This window comes from Ochotona princeps, chromosome X (genome assembly GCF_030435755.1).
Source record: "Ochotona princeps isolate mOchPri1 chromosome X, mOchPri1.hap1, whole genome shotgun sequence".
NCBI classification, from domain to species: Eukaryota; Metazoa; Chordata; class Mammalia; order Lagomorpha; family Ochotonidae; genus Ochotona; species Ochotona princeps.
The window spans coordinates 81,406,231-81,412,263 of record NC_080865.1 but is presented as its reverse complement, the minus strand read 5'-3'; positions in this window follow the sequence as shown (position 1 = coordinate 81,412,263).

Below are 6,033 nucleotides of genomic sequence, written 5' to 3'. Positions count from 1 at the left end.
TGGGCACTGGCAGACAATGGCAGAGAGTCCAGCAGCCTATTGTCAAGATATAGGCAACAGTTTTCATGGGAGTTCATCTTTGATCTCGAAGTAGAGGTGCATACTGCATTGTATCCTCACATCTGGATATGATAATCTCCATTATATAGTTACTATACATCCCCTTAAATGAAAAGCCACAATACAATATCACAGCAGGACGAAAAATAGAACTGACAATGCTATGAACTTAAATAATATGCTACTAGGGTATGGTGAATGAGTGCTGAAATCCTGATCAGATTACCATGATAAATGATTTCAAGTCACACCAGACTGGGCCACTCTGCTCATACTTTGGGTCACACTGATTTCTGATAGGTCTGTGTGGGCATTTCTGGATATGGCTCATATCTAGGTAGACTTGCAGATGAAATGTCCCTTCATGGAAAGCCTTGAATAGGACAAAAGGTGTTGATCACTCTGTGAGTGAAATGGTCCCCTCCCATGTTGCCTTAGGATTGTCATGTATATGGATTGCCCAGGAAGTTTGGCTAATTTTTTTTATTAATTACGTTGCATAATGGGACACAGTTTCATAGGCTCTGGGATTCCCCCAACCCTCCCTGTGCCCTTTCCCTATGGTGGATTCCTCCACCTTGTTGCGGTATTACAGTTCAAATTCAGTCAAGATTCTTTCTTTGCAAACATATACCAAGCATAGAGTCCAGCATCTTATTGTCCAGGTAAATTAAACGGTATCTTGGGAGACCATCTCTGTCTGACGGTGGAGTTGACAGAATATTATCCCGATCAATTGAAAGCCCCAACACAACATCAGCAACAATTTACAGCATTATGTAATTAATTGACACGGTATTGAGTAACCAATATGTTAAAAAAAAACAATGCAAGTTCTTAACCGCATCCTGTGACTACTTCATTGGCATTTCAATTCTATTTTATACACAGAACCAAAGATTGGCTAAAATTTTACCAGTGTCCTTTAGAGGTCTAAATGGTCACATGAGAGACTTGGTAGGTGGCAGCCTTCTTTCTTGTTTGTTTTTATTGTTATTATATCATTTTATGATGTAGTTCCATGATGCCCTGGGATTCCCCTTACCCCCTCCCCAAGTTCCCTTGCCCCCACCACTGAGTTCGCCTATATTATTGCTACAGTATATTTCTTCCTACACAGTCATATGTCCATCGTTGTGGGCATGGCAATGGCAAAGAGTCCAGCAGCCTATTCTCAAGCTAAAGTTAACGGTTTCATCGGAAATCCATCTTTGATCTGGAAGTAGAGATGCATACTGCATTGTATCCTCACATCTGGATGTGATAGTCTCTATTGCACAGTTACTGTACATCCTCTTAAATAAAAGCCACAGAACAGAATCAACAGTAGGAAGAACAGAAGAAATGAAGAATGCCACAAAGTTAAATACCATGCTACGGAATGACTAATGTGTCATTGAAGAAATGAGAAAGAGAATTGAGAACCTGCTTGAAGAAAATGATGTTACTGTATGAGCTTTGAGTCAGTGAAGAATTGAATGAGCAAGAAAGTGTTTTGAAGAGATGAAGCTAGGTTTAAAAATAAAAAACACCCAAACACTTGAGATATCGTTTCTGCTGATCTTTGTTGGTGAACATGTGACTTCTGTAGGCAACAGAGAGATGGGTTCTGTTTTTTTTAACTCCAGTCTACTAATCTATGATGTTTGATTGATGAGTTTCAGCCATTCACATTCAGGGTTAATAAGAATGTGGTAATTTGGTCCTGTCCTTTGAGCTGTTCATTGATTCAGTCTTGTGTTGTTACTTTACTGGGATGTTCTTCACATTTTCCTTTGGTTTTGGTGGGTGCTATTCCTCTGTCAAGAGAACATCTTCCAGGATTCTTAAGTGGAAGGGCAAGGAGCGGGTGGGGGGCAGGGAGGGAGGAGGGTGAGGCAGGAATGAGCCCAGTGCACAGCAGCAGCAGCCAGCAGGGGGAACCTGTGCTTCTGTGGAGGCTTGCAGCCAGAGGCCTTGGGAAGGGAGCAGAATGTAGCCAAGTGTGGCTACATGAAGCAGGAACAGTGAGCATTCTTGGGTACAAGAAGCTCTGCTCGGGCGCTTCCCTTGGTAATGTAGTCCTTGGATTTGTGCATGGGGCTGGCATCTAAGCAACCATCCAGAGGGCCAGACACCCACACCCTGTCACCAACTCTCCTCCACACTAGTCCACAACACTCCTTCATACCAGCCCCTGGCAGAGCAGGACTCTATGCTCTGAGCAAGCAGCTGCCAGAATGTAATGAATCATCTCCCTCCTAGTCATTTTACCTGCATGATCTACCTGGCTGATTCATCTCCCACCTAGTCTTTTCACCTGCATGATCTATCCGGCTGATTCTGGTTATTTGCAAAAAGGAACAGAACCCAAAAGTGTCATGCCTGTCTTCCATTTTACCAGGGTACCTGGAGCTCACTTGAGTTTGCTGAAGCTGCTAATTGCTCTGCACCTTCTCCAGCCCCCTGCGTTTCTTTTGGGAGAGTATTGTTCCTGGAGGGCTGCCCAGAGCGATGTTTGTAGAATTTTGTCCACAGGCTGTGGGAACTAAGCGCCGAATCTCTCCCAGCCCCTATCCCTGCCCCAAAGAAGTGCTACAGCCAAAGGCATCCCATCCATAGTTGACTCCCACGGGATGGGGGCGACACTCACCTGCCTGACAAGAAGGAGAAGAAACTAATGAAATGGATGCTCTCAAATACTAGTCAGTTAAAGAGAGACGGAGATCTTTGATATTTCCCACAAAGAATAGCTTTTCAGCAGGTATGCAAGTTTTCGAGAGCTTCAGCTAAACCAGGTGAAGCAGCTGCACAAGGATGTTTTGTCCCAGAACTGCACAAGGATGTTTTGTCCCAGAACTGCCCTCTAGCGTTGCAGAGCAAGTGGTAGGAAACATCAGTGAATGATGGCAGAGACCAAGATATAGGCTTCACCCCATGCAGTAGCTTAGGGGCTAAAGTCCTTGGCTTGCCCACACTTGGCTCCCGTATGGGGACAGGTTCTAATCCCTGCGGCCCCAGTTTTCCATCCAGCTCCAAGCTTGTGGCCTGGGAAAGCAGTAGAGGATGGCCCAAAGCCTTAGGACCCTGCACCCACGTGGTTGACCCAGAAAAGACTACATGTTCCTGGTAAGATAGGTACATCTCTGTCCCTTGTGGCTGCTTCGGGAAATGGATCGACGCTCAGTATGGAGGACGCCCCAGTATGGATCTTTCTTTCTGTATATCTGACTTTTACATAAAATAAATATTTAAAGAAAGAAAAGGATGAATGGCTTCACCTTCCTTCCTTGTCTATGGTTTCCTAGGCCACGCTGAGCTCCAGAAAACTCCATGGAGCAGAGGAGCAGATCATTCAGTTGCTGCTTGGGAGGAAGTAAGAAAGGCTGTAAATGAAGTTTATCCACAGGCTGTCATGGGAACTCCGGATATATTTCTGCCCTACTCCATGCCACAAAGCAGTATGACAGCACAAGACATCCCATCTTGGCTTTGGACCTGAAGTGCTGTGGCTGGGTGAGGGCGACACTCACCTGCCTCCTAGCCCACAGCCAGGAGGTGACCACCGAGATGAGCCGCAAAGCTTTCGCTCCTCTTTAGCCACAGGCCACTCCCCCTCCCTGGGAGCGCCCCTCTAGCCAACACGCAGCCAGACAGCCTGCCGCCACGCCCCAGCCGCGTGGGCGTGCAGCACACCCAGCACAGCATCCCCCGCGCCGTCTCCCCAGCAGCCTTCTCACGGCCAGCCTGCGCCCAGTGCGACGTGCGTGCGAGCCAGCGAGCCAAGGGGCCCGAAGGAGAACGCCAGCACCCACCTTCATCCACAGGCTGAGAGAATGGAGGCTCGGCGCCCGCGCCGCGACCAAGACGCCGGCCACGGCAGCCTGGGGGTGGAGGAGCCCCGGGAAGCAGCGGCCGGTCAGTGCCCGCACAGGCGGAGTAGTGCGGCGAGCCGCGGGAAGGTCAGGGGACTCTGCCTGACAGAAGCCAGGGCGGTGCGCGCGGCGCTGCCAGCTCTAGCCCTTGCCATTGCCTTTGCCCATGCCCGTGCCCCGGCCCGTGTCTGTGCCCCTGTCCGCGCCTGCCTGGCCCCCCGCAGCCCCGCAGCCCCCGCTAGAACGGTCTGATCGCTGCCTTTTCTCCTCCACAGCCGGGAAGGCAGCGGCGACCGCGGCGTTTGGGGCGGGAGGAGAGGTGGCGGCAGAGCGTGCGCACGCAGCAGCCTGGGGAGGTGAAAAAGGGCCGGTGGGTGCGCCAGTTGCCTGCCGGTTGGACCAGGAGCATGTTGGTGAGGAGGACCAACAGGAGGATGCTGTGGAGGAGGAGCAGGGATTGGCGGAGGAAGAGCAGGAGGAGGAGGCGCGGAGCAGCGGTGGCCCCCAGGGGCCCCGGAGGCAGCTGTTTGCCCAGGAGCTGGCCGAGGAGGGGGCCGCTGCGGGCCCGCAGCCCCAGGACCAGCGCTCAGGCTCCGCCCGCCACAGCACCAAGAACCGCGTGCAACTGAGGAAAATGAAGAGCGTTTTCCTGTACACTGAGTACCCGCACGTGTTGGTGAGGTGAGTGGCTTTGATGGGGTTCGGCCTGGGCTCCCCTAGTCCCTTCCCTCCACTGCAGAGTTCCAAGTTCTGAACTCTGGGCGGGCGGGGTGGGGCGGGGCGTGGTCGGTGGGAGTGTGCCAGGGTGGGGGCGCTAGTCCAGGCTGGAGGACAGGCAGGGGGAGGAGTTGTGGCACAGTGGGACATAGTGGCTGGCTGGGGGAGTGCACAGTGGATCCAGGACACCCTGAAGCTCCAGGGTGGGCACGAAGCCCCAAGGGCACTAACAGCAAGATGGTCACACAGGATTGAACTCAGACCCCTCAGGACATTGACCAGGCTCCTGTTTTCCTAAAGAACATTTGGTCACAATCAGGATCCCCAGCAGGCTGAGGAGGGTGAGATGGCCCAGCTTGTGTCCACTGCAATTTGTGATGGGTTGCTTAGATCGCACAAAGCTTTGAGTCTTGATTTTGACACTACCGCGCTCGCGGGCTATTACAGAAAACACGTGCTTGGGTGTTGGGAAGAATGCCATTTCAAGGAAGCTGGCAGTGTCCGACTGGCTGTGTATTTCGTTAATCCACAAGGGCAGATACTGAGGGGACGTTTGTGGCTTTGTCCTCACAGGAAGAATCTGACAATAATGCCAAATGTGAAGGAGGCTCAGACTGAGGCCAAGGCTGAGGCAGGTGGGCACCTCAGTGACTCTGAAGACAGCGACTTGGACTAGAAGCCAGTGTGAAACCTGCCTGGGGTTGGGGACAGTGACAGCTGTGCCACCCCCTCCAGACATTCTTACCTTGCTGTGTTCTGGTGAACTTCCTTGTGCTTGGGAAGTCAGTTGTGAACTTTGGGGCTTTGGCGGGGAGGGAGGGAGGGGGACCCTGGGAGCACAAAATCCATGGCGTCCCTATTGATGCCGTTTTCTTGTTAGCAGAAGCAAGGTGTTTTTCTAGTGGTGAAAAATAAAGATAAAACTTGTCATCTCTGTGCCAAATGAGTATTAATGCAGTTTAACTCCTTCTAACAATGCTGTCCTTTAGGGAGCACTGTGATGGGAAGTCATCTTGAGCTTTAGCATCTGAATATCTCCAGAAGCCAGACTAGGAGAGCACTTGGAGTGTCCCAGTGGTTTCAAATACTTCCCCTGGGTGTCAGGTCTTCCTGAAATGTGTGAATTGATCCAGACTGCGGGGTTTCATCTCACCCAAGAGCCGCTGCCTCTGACAGTGATGGGGGTGGTGGCTTCTATGTCTGAGTCCCGGGTTCTCCTGCTCTTGTTCCTAGTCTAGTCCAGCAGTGTGGCAAGTGGCAGCTGTCACGTTTCATTTCCTGCAATACGATGATGATGTGTTACGCTGAATCTATTGGTACAGTGGTCCCATGAAGTGGAATTGGTAACAAACTGCAACTAACAGCGAGTCCTTTGAACGAATGTTCACCCTCTCAAGAAGGG